Raw genomic sequence first — 10,832 nt, forward strand, 5'->3', positions numbered from 1 at the left:
GTTTCCGGGGGCTCCCCAAGGGCAGGGGGGTTACAGGGAGAGGCAGTCCAGTCGGAGCGCCCGCGAAGGGGATGCGCCCTCTCCAGCCGGCACCTGGGGCCCCGCCCCCCCCCCCCCCCCCCCCACAGGAGGAAGTGGGCGATGTCTGTGGGCCTTTCTCAAGGTGGAAGTGCCCCGTCGAAGCTGAGGCCAAGGACTTTGCCCTGCGCTTCCTCCCGGGGATGGCACGTCCTGGACCAGCCCCCCTCCCCCCGGACCAGCCCCCCAGGGGAGCCAGCCCCGCCACCTGCAGCCTCCCCCGTGCCTGGGCTCCCTGCCTCCCTCACTCCTCACCGTCGCCCGGAAAGGACCAGCTTCCATGTTCAGTGCCTTAAAGCGACTCCCCTGGAACCTGGGGGCGAAGCCGTCCCTACAGACGCCCATGGGCATGTCCTGACTCCGATGCCTCCCCCCCCACCCCCCCCCCCCCCCCCCCGTTTCAGCCCCGGGGGGTGCGCCTCTGAGCTCCCAAGTGCAGCTCCTCCCGGGCTAGTGATGCTAAGGATGGGGGAAGATCCTTGCAGGGGGGCTGTTGCTTCCTCTCTGGACAGTGCAGGGGGAGGGGGAGGGACGGAGGGGGGGGAGAGAAAGGAGGGCACAGCTGCAGGCCTTCCAGGGGCCCGTGGGACTCAAGACTCCCCCTCCACTCACTCCTCTGCCCCAGCTGCTCCCTGACCAGCACCCTCAGAGGAAGCACGGAGCCTGTGAAAACCGGCCGTTTCTCTCCAGGGACGTGGCCCAGCGATCCGTGGCCAGAGACCACACACCCTCGCCCTCTGAGCAGGCAGCCTGACCTGCCGGGGCCCAGCTCCCTGCCCAGGTGGGTGCTCCCGCCCCCAGGGGGTGGAGGGAGGCGCCGTGCGGGCACCAGGCAGGCGTGGGTCGAAGGGCCAGTGCTTACGGCCTGGAGGCCCGGGATGAGGGATTTGATCCTCGGGAAGTTCGGACGGTGCCTCCCCCTCCCAGGCCAGGCCAGCCCAGGGCGGAGGCGACACCAAGCAAGGTGAGCTTTTTGTTTTTTTTTCAAAATAATGTTTTTATTGATTTCAGGGCGGAAGGGAGAGGGAAGAGAGACCCTTCAGTCCTCGGACCGACACTCCATCCACTGAGCCACCCCAGCCAGGGTGCAAGGTGAGTTTTGATCCCCTGTCCCAGACGCCAGCCCAGCAGCAGGAACGGTGACTGTTATTAGCGGGAGAAATCGTATCTTTTTTTATTTTTAAATATGTTTTTATTGATTTCAGAGAGGAAGGGAGCAGGAGAGAGAAACATCCACGATGAGAGAGAATCACGGACCGGCCGCCTCCTGCACGCCCCACACTGGGGATCGAGCCCACAACTGGGGCATGTGCCCTGACCGGGAATCGAACCCTGACCTCCTGGTTCCTAGGTCGACGCTCACCACTGAGCAACACCGGCCAGGCTGTATCATGCTTCTTATCTCTGTTCCCTAATGTCCTGCGAGGGACTAGATACCCCCTTCGCTTTGACGTGGAGGACACCGAGGCTCAGGGGATGGAGCCGGCCTGTCCGGCGAGCGGGAGGCCCCGAGGATGGACGCTCAGGGGGGCCTGGCTGGACTTGAGGCAGGTCCCCTGCGCCCGGCTGCCCGGTCTGGACCCTCGCGGTATCGCCTCAGCCTGTCCCTGGGCCTGGTGCCTCCTCCCCGCGACCGGCCCTTTGTTCCGCCCGCGGGGCCTGCAGTGTGTGGCCCGCATTGTCCTGGCTCATTCATATGCCGCCGCCGCGGTCCGAGCCTTTGTGTGCGTGACGTCAGCGCCTCGGCGGCCCGAGAGCTGGGGGCCTGCGCTGCCTTCTGTTCACCCGCGGGGACTGGGCTCCCCTGTCGGACCCCCACGGAGCACTTTCCGGAAAGGTGGTTTTGTCTTTTCTTTTTTTATTTATTTGTTAATCCTCACCCGAGGATGTTTTCCCACTGATTTTTAGGGAGAGTGGGAGAGAGAGGGAGAGACTGAGAGAAACATGGATGTGAGAGAGACACATGGACGGGTTGCCTCCTGGGCCCGGGCCGGGGAGGAGCCTGCAACTGAGGTCCGTGCCCTTGCCCGGAATCGAACCCGGGACCCTTCGGTCTGCAGGCCGACGCTCTGTCTGCTGAGCCACACCGGCCAGGGCAGGAATATTTTTTTAATTGGTTGAGGCGTTAACCGTAAGCCATTAAAGATCTCCAACCACCGAACCTCACCAGCCTAGCATCAGTCTTATTTAAAAAAATATATATTTCTATTGATTTCAGAGAGGAAGGGAGAGGGAGAGAGCAATAGAAACATCCATGATGAGAGAATCATGGATCGGTCGCCTCCTGCATGCCTGGGATCGAGCCCGCAGCCCATGCGTGTGCCCTGACCGGGAATTGAACCCTGACCTCCTGGTTCATAGGTCGACGCTCAACCACTGAGCCACGCCGGCCGGGCTCCTGGGCGTTATTTGCAGGGTCCCGCCGGCCCCCGGTGAGGGGCTATGTGTTGTCGACAGATGACGTTCGGATCGGCCAGGGGTCCCTTCACAAAACCGCTGGGACGGCAGGGCCCCGCCCGAGGCCCCCCCCCCCCCAAATCCCTTCCTCCTTCTCTCGACCACCCTTCTAGAGGGTCACTCAGCTTTAATCCCAGCGGACTTGTCTGCTGGCATTAAACTGTCCAGCCGGTATTTATATCCGCGCCCGCCCCGCAGGGTCACTTGACCCCGGCCGCCGTGTACAAGTAGTTAATGACAGCGCCCGGCCGCCCGCCCCGTGAGTGATCGCCGAGCGCGCCCGGCCTGTCACGGTTTATGGAGGGCGGCCGTCCGTCCGCCGGCCGCCTCGCCCTCAGCAGGTAATTTGAAATGGGATGAGACAGCGCCTCCCGGCAGATGGATGGGGGAGTCCGGCCCGTTCTTCCCTTTGACCCTTGACAAGTTGACACCGCCAAGATTGTGACTTTAAAAAATGATGGGGTGCAAACACGCTTAGGGGGGTGATTTACCGGGGCCGGGGCCGGGCCCGGAGCGAGGCTGGGAGGCAGGGTGGGGGGCTCTCGGCGTCCAGCGTGGCGGGGGGGTCCCTGTCTCTCAGGAACGATCCTACGGGAAGGGGGGGAGGGGGAGGGGGAGAGGGGGGTGAGGGAGAGAGGGGGTTTGCTAACAGCCCCCGTCAGGCAGCGTCTGTCCTGGTGAGGGATGGGAGGCCCAGTCCCAAGGTGAAGGGAGACAGAGCTGATGACACACTGACTGACAGGTACTGATCCGAGTGGCTGTGTTTGGCCCAAAACCACAGCCTGTGTATGAGGATAAGAAGTTGAGTTCGTGAAAGATTTAAAAAAGAAAGAAAGAAAGAAGGAAGGGAGGGAGGGAGGAAGAAATTGAGTTTGCATTCGTAGGTTTCCTTTTTTTAAAAAAAATATTTTTTATTGATTTCAGAGAGGAAGAGAGAGAGATGGAAATATCAATGATGACAGAGGATCATGGACCGGCTGCCTCCCGCACGCCCCACACTGGGGATGGAGCCCACAACCCGGGCCTGTGCCCTGACCGGGAATCGAACCGTGACCTCCTGGCTCACAGGTCGATGCTCAACCACGGAGCCACGCCGGCCGGGCTCACCTTCTTCCTGGTGTTCTTGGATTTTTGGTAAATCCGGTCGGTCACCCACAGGCGGAAACTGTGATGAGAAGGGTGATAGGTTTGACTCGGCACCAGAAGGGGAAACCCCGCGTCGGTGAGAACAAATGCGTGTGGGGTGGTTTTTTTTTTTCCTGTTTCTTTATAATCACGTGTCGATTTTCACACCACATGTTACAGGTCAGAGTTCAACAAGTATTTCCCATATTATCTTTTTTAAAAAATATATTTTTATTGATTTCAGAGAGAAAGGCAGAGGCAGAGAGAGAGTTAGAAACAGCAAGGATGAGAGAGAATCATGGACCGGCTGCCTCCTGCAGGCCCCACACTGGGGATCGAGCCTGCAACCCGGGCCTGTGCCCTGACCGGGATTCGAACCTGGTTCACGGATCGATGCTCAACCACTGAGCCACGCCGGGCGGCCGGGCTCCCATATTGTCTTCACTCCGCTCTTCCGATGGGCCCTCTCCCTCCCACGTGAAGCTTTGTCAGAATAGAGGCCCCCACGCAGCATTGAAACGTCCTAGACGTATAACAACGGCAGCCGAAGGTTCTTTCCAACAAAGCGGCGATCCCGTCCACAAAGACTCCTGGGACCCCGAGAAGGGATGGTGGCCGGTAGGGGTGCTGACTTACCAGCGCTCAGAAGGGACTCGGAGGGCCCACACGCCCCACATGCCTGCCGGACACGCAGCCTCGGCCGGTCCCCACGGTGTGTGCATGTGCGTGTGTGCGTGTGCATGTGTGCTCGTGCGTGTGTGCGTGTGCATGTGTGAGAGCGTGCATGCGTGCGTGTGTATGCGTGTCCACATGTGCATGTGTGCATGTGTGCATGTGCATGTATGTGCATGCATGTGTGTGTGTTTTCCTCTGTTCTAACCACTTGGTTTGAAAGATGCTTTGGAGGTGGCTCCTGAGACGTGTGACGAGCCCCCCGCGGGCCTCCCTGCGGTTGTTTACTGCGCCCGGGAGCCGTCTCTTCATTGGGCTCCGCGGGCAGGACTCCGCGGGATGTTTCTTTATGGGGCCGTCGGGTTCCATCGCCGGGGCCGTTTAATAAGCCCGGCGGGCGGGCGGGCGGCTGACCCCGGCGCCCCGGCGCGGGGCGACACCGTGCGAGATTGCTTTGTGACATAAAGCTGTCGGTAACATCAACAAAATAAAAAACGATCGTATTCCAATACTGGCTGCGGCGGCCCCGACAGCGCTGAAATACGGCTCAAATGGAAAGGAGATTACTTTTGGGCCCTAAGTCATGGGCTGACAAGACATAGGAGAGGAGAACCTATCTTTGAACTTTTTAAAAGTTTTTTAATGAAAATATTTATCATGGGGCAAGGTTCCCCCTCTCCTCTCTCCCTCTCCCCTCTCTTTCCCTTTCTCTCTCTCTCTCTCTCTCTCTCTCTCTCTCTGTCCATCCCATCCAGGTGGCACTAACCTTAAAACAATCCCCTTTATGAGGGGAGAATACACATACTGGCCTATCTTTGTACTAAATACCACGGAGGCGACTTGGGCGGTGCGAGCGGGCCCAGCACGTGCGTGTGTGTGTGTGTGTATGTGTGTGTGTGCATGCATGTTCAGGAGGCTCCACGCTGTGTGAAAGCGTGCTGAAGGGGCCTGGGAATGGGTGGTTAACAGGCTCCATACTTCTCACATATGAAAAGCGTGTGCGTGCGGGGACGGCCGGCGGCCCGAGCTGGGTCTCTCGCTCGCCCTCTGCCCGCGTGGTTGGCAGCCGGAGGGAGGAGCCCAGGCCTCTGAGAGCCTCCGATCACTCGCTCGGGGCCGGCCGAGAGGAATGAGGAATGTGGACGGGGAGGCCCCCTGGGGCCCTGCGGTTGCATATTAACCGGATGAGCTCCTGACTCACAGCGGCCTGGACCGTCAGCAGAGGTGCTGGCCGGCTGGGCAGTGACCAGGCCTCCAGGAATCCACAAACATCCTGTGTCGTCCGGCCGAGCGGGAACTCTGGCCGAGGCCTAGCTCACTCTCCTGCTTCCCACCCAGAGCGCCCGCGGCCCAGGGAGGGGTGGGCGGGGCGGGCGGGGCGGGCAGGGCTCGCTTCCCTCCCAGGAACTTGCCTTCTTGTCACCTTCTTCCCCTTAGAGCAGGGGACCCCCGGTCCTGGCCCAGGGCTGGGGCTGCTGTGCCCAGAGGCCCCGGGACCCAGTTCAGGGCCTGGCTGGTGGCATCGAGCCTGTAGCTCCAGCTTCTTAAAAAGAAAAAAAAAAAAGAAAGAAAGGAAAACCTAAAATGGACTTTTCCCCCTCGTCACTGTGAGTCACACGGCCGCCCGGGCCCAGCCGTGGCCAGACACCCAGGGACGCTGGTTTTAGGCACGAAAAGGCCAGTCCCATCGACCTGAATCTTAAACCTCCCAGAGTCAGACGTTGGAAAGGTGAAGATTATATTGGCTAAACGTTCTGGAAAAAAAAGGAAGTTTTTATAAGGTTTCCAGCAATCTGAGTTATTTCTTTTAAATATGTTTTTATTGATTTCAGAGAGGAAGGGAGAGAGAGAAACTTCAATGACGAGAGAGTCATGGATCGGCTGCCTCCTGCCCGCCCCCTACAGGGGATCCAGCCCGCAACCCGGGCATGTGCCCTTGGCCAGAATCGAACCCGGGACCCTTCAGTCCTCAGGCCGACGCTCTATCCACTGAGCCACACCGGCCAGGGCAGGAAAAGGATTTAAAAAAAAATGTTTTTATTGGTTTTAAAGAGAGAGGAAGGGAGAGGGAGTGAAACATCGATCCAGTGGCATGTGCCCTGACCGGGAACCGAACCTTGACCTCCTGGTTCCTGGGTCCATGCTCTATCCACTGAGCCGCGCCGGCCGGGCCCCAAGCGGCGTCTGGCACGCACGCGTGCGTTCTGTTCCGGGTGCAGCTACACTTCACGTGTACGAACAAGCGCGTCTCGGCTCGTCCCTCGGAGCACGGCCGTGACTAAAGGGGCCGGCTCTGCGTGGAGTGTAATTGCTTCTACAATGTCGCCGCGCGCGCGGACGGGCTGGCCGAGCCGCCGTTCATTCCTGGTGTAATGACCCCGGGGAAGGCGGCTCTCCTAATGGAGCGGGCGCTCAGGCGTCGCACCCGAGGCCCCGACCGTGCGCGTTTGTAATCACACGCTGCCGCGGCCGCCTGTCCCGGCCGGTGTTTATTCCGCCGATAACACGTCGGAGCGGGGAAGCCACGCAGGGCGGGCCTCCTCCGCGGCCGCCGGGCCTCCTGGTCCAGCCGGCGGGGGTTCTGTTCAAATGCTGTGAGCTGGGCCCTGGCTGGTGTGGCTCAGTGGATAGAGCGCGGGCCTGCAGACTGAAGGGTCCCGGGTTCGATTCCCCGTCAGGGCCACAGGCCCGGGTTGCGGGCTCGATCCCCAGAGAGGGGCGTGCAGGAGGCAGCCGATCCATGGTTCTCTCTCATCATGGATGTTCTTATCTCTCTCCTTATCACTTCCGTTCTGAAATCAATAAAAATATATTTTTAAAAAATGCTGTGAGCTGGGGAGGCCCCCTCACCCCGAGACAAGGAGGATTTATCTTTCAAGGTAGAATCCGGCCTGTTGAGGGAATACGTGCTCCGTGAGGGTTATCAGAGCCCCCGGAACTCACACGGGGGGAGGGCAGAAGGCAGCCGGGAGACCCCTCAACCTGGGCGGCCGGAGGGTCAGGTTGTCAGGCCGGCGGTGACAGCGGCTCCCTCCCGCTTCCACGGCAGGTCCCCGGGGAAGCGTGTGCCATCCCAGGCGTAACCGGCCTAACACCCGGCCGCACGGACAGCTGCAGGGCCCGGCGCTGACGGACGGGGCCAATCGATAGCTCTTTAGGTGTCTGCCAATCACGCCATTAGGGAGGAGGACGGGACGGATTAGTTCCAGCAGCTCCTCGGAGGCTGGGAGGACGGAGGATCCCAGGAGCCAGCCCCTGTCCTGGGGGGGAAGGGGGAGCCCTCAGATCCCGGCAACCTGGCCTGCGGGAATGTGGGCAGAGACCAACGGGCCACGTGCACCGGACCGCGCCCTCCGCCCCAACTCAGACGCCAACAGAGAAGGCGGCGGTGGGTGAGGCAGCATTTCCCCCAGAGCCTTTCCCGTGGGTTCACTTTTTTTGGGAAAAAAAAATTACGATTTCAGAGAGGAAGGGAGAGAGACAGAAACATCCATGATGAGAGAGACTCATGGACCGGCTGCCTCCTGCACGCCCCCTGCTGGGGATGGAGCCGGCAACCCAGGCCTGTGCCCTGAGCGGGAATCGAACCCTGACCTCCTGGGTCATAGGTCGACACCGGCCGGGCAGGAGAAGCGGTTTTTTGGACCCTGACCAGCAAGAGGGCTGTCCTGGCCTCTCCCGGGTGCAATTCCTTGGGAGGCCAACAGGTGGCAGCCTAGACACCCGCCTGGAGCCGCCCCGGCTCCGGACCCCAGAGCTCTTCCAGGGGGGAATGTGGGGATCTGAGGCTGTGGGACCCCAGTCCCCGGCTTGGGCTTGCACAGCCTGCGGATGTGTGTGTCCCCTCAAACCCCCGCACAGCGTCCCCGGAGGAGGACGGGGAAGCTGAGTGAGCAGTTGTGGCTGTAAGACGCCACCCATGGAAAGACGACATTTGCTAAATGAACTTAAAAAAAAAAAAAAAATATATATATATATATATATGTGTGTGTGTGTGTGTGTGTGTGTGTGTGTATCTTTGTTGTTGATTTCAGAGAGGAACGGAGAGAGAAGCATCAATGATGAGAGTGAATCATGGATCAGCCGCCTCCTGCACGTCCCACACTGGGGATCGAGCCCGCAACCCGGGCCTGTGCCCTGACCGGGAATCAAACCCTGACCTCCTGGTTCACAGGTCGACGCTCAACCACTGAGCCACGCCTGCCGGGCTAAATGCACTTTTTTGTTTGTTTGTTTAGGGCCGTGGTTCTCAACCTTCCTCATGCCTCGACCCTTTCATACAGCTCCTCATGTTGTGGGGACCCCCAACCATGAAATTATTTTCGTGGCTACTTCCTAACTGTCATGTTGCTACTGTTATGAATCATGTAAATATCTGATATGCAGGATGTATTTTCATTGTTACAAATTGCACATCATTAAAGCGTCGTGATGAATCCCCAAAACAATATGTAATGATATCTGTGTTTTCCGATGGTCTCAGGTGACCCCCGTGAAAGGGCCGTTCGACCCCCAAAGGGGCCGCGACCCACAGGTTGAGAACCGCTGGTTTAGGGCGGCGAGCACCATCCCCCCCCCCCCCCCCGAGCACAGAGCGAGGCCCCCGGCTGCATCGAAAGCGCTTCCTCCTCTGAAGTCGAGCCCCCTTTGCGTCCGACCGAGTGTCGCTGTTTAAATTCTGTCTGAGCCGCTTTGAGAGGTTACTGAGGGGGAACAGAAAACACCAGTTTCTCGGAACCGAACCCCCAAAAGACCTCTGGTTCTCCACTCCTCGGGGGATCGAAAGCAGCAGAAAAGGGGAAGTCGTCCCACACGCGTCGGTTCAGTTTCCATCTTGACGGTGAAGTATCACTTTCGTTTTCTGGGAAATGATGAGCAGGTAGGGCTTTGCCTACAGACTCTTAACCAGAGGCACCGGGAGCCTCGCCCGCCTGAATCCTATCGCCACGGCGATGGCAAGCATCTTACCGGGCAGGCCCTGGGTCTGCAGGTTACAACAGAATTTCTCAGGACTCACTTTTTAATTTTTATTAATGTCAAAGAGGAAGGGACAGGGAGAGAGAGAGAGAAACATCAATGATGAGAGAGAATCATGGACCGGCTGCCTCCTGCACACCCCCTTCTGGGGATGGAGCCCACAACCCAGGCCTGTGCCCTGATGGGGACTCGAACCCTGACCTCCTGGTTCATAGGTCGCTGCCCAACCACTGGGCCACACCGGCCGGGCTGCTGCGGAGTTTTGGTGATTGGTTTGTGTGCCGTGAGCTGAACGAGGTTGGAAATCGCCGCCCCGGGTCCGAGTCCGGCCCCGTGAGCAGCTGGGTTGGCCACGGCTTGAACTGCCCGGCCCGTGCGGCCGCCCCGGCCCGGCGCTCTGGCTGACCGACGGCCCGTCCCCGCAGTGGCCGGGCGCCGGCCCCGGAACGCATCGCGGTGATGGCTCTCATTATAGTTAATGAGCGGCTAGGATTTCCATTAGGGGATTTTTTTTAAGGGTTTATAACCTGGTAATAACAATAATTTGTTTTAGCTCCAAACTGCAGTAGCAGGTGAGCAGCCCAGCCACGGCTCGCTCTGGTTAGTGTCACGGGCGGGGGCCGGGGGCGTGGGCTCTGCCCGTGAGTGTGTGTGTGTGTGTGTGCGCGTGCGCGTGCGTTTGCATGCGTGTGCACATGTGCAGCACGCAGAGGACACACTCAGGAACCAGACACCCTTCCCCGTTTTTCTTTCTTTTACAATCAAACTGGGCCAGAAGTGCACACGTGAACGGGGGCGGGGCCAGGTGATCACGGGAGCGTGGGCGAGTGGGAAAAAAATAATAAACATTCAAGTGAGTGTCTGGCGGGCCGGCGGCTCCTGGCCCAGCGGCAGGTGCAGGCTGATCGCTCAGCACCTACTGGTCCCACTGTTTCCACGACCCGAGTCGAGATGCTGCGCGTGTGGCCGGGCCTCACGGAGGAACCGGGAGGGACTCCTGGCCCCCCCCCCTTCCCCCCCCCCCCCCCCCCCCTGTGCAGACCTCCTGCCGAGCCCTGGCCCGAGGGCGACGTTATAAAGTCCAAGTGGCCGCGGCAGGAATAGGAGCCGCGGGGGCACCCAGAGGAGGGGCAGTGACAGCCCCGGGAGGCGGAGGCCACGGCCCCTCCCTCGGCCTCGGCTCCCCATCAGGAGCAGAGGCGGGGAGGCCGCGGGGGGCGGGAGGCGCCGTCGTGATGGATGGGGGCTCTCGGCGGAAACTGCTTCCCAGACACTTTTTAAATCCCTTCCCCGAACCCTTCCTCCCCGAGCTCCGGCCCCTGTCGGCTCCCCCAGGCCCCGGGCCCTGCCTGGAACGGAGGTCACCCTGGTTAATAGATGTCGCCTCGTCCGGCAGCGTCACCCCGAAATGGGCAGCCGGGGTCAGGCCGGGGGCGCCACGTCGGCGTTCCTCCAGGCGCTCGGAGGACTTGCAGCCGCGAACACAGAATTTCATGAAAGCGCCAGGCGGTGCCTCGAAGGGG

At 60.1% G+C, this 10,832-nt stretch overlaps 1 long non-coding RNA gene across 1 annotated transcript; it reads left to right on the forward strand.

Moving 5' to 3' along the window:
• Window positions 1–640: 640 nt before the first annotated feature.
• Window positions 641–2,244, forward strand: LOC138999221 (uncharacterized). Its single transcript, XR_011469336.1, has 3 exons — window positions 641–859; window positions 1,090–1,170; window positions 1,284–2,244. It is a non-coding gene; the product is annotated as an uncharacterized lncRNA (long non-coding RNA).
• The last annotated feature ends 8,588 nt before the right edge of the window (window positions 2,245–10,832 follow it).

The sequence above is a fragment of the Myotis yumanensis genome, unplaced genomic scaffold, assembly GCF_028538775.1.
Source record: "Myotis yumanensis isolate MYYU_CA2020_CCGP unplaced genomic scaffold, mMyoYum1.0.hap1 SCAF_22, whole genome shotgun sequence".
Taxonomy (NCBI): Eukaryota; Metazoa; Chordata; class Mammalia; order Chiroptera; family Vespertilionidae; genus Myotis; species Myotis yumanensis.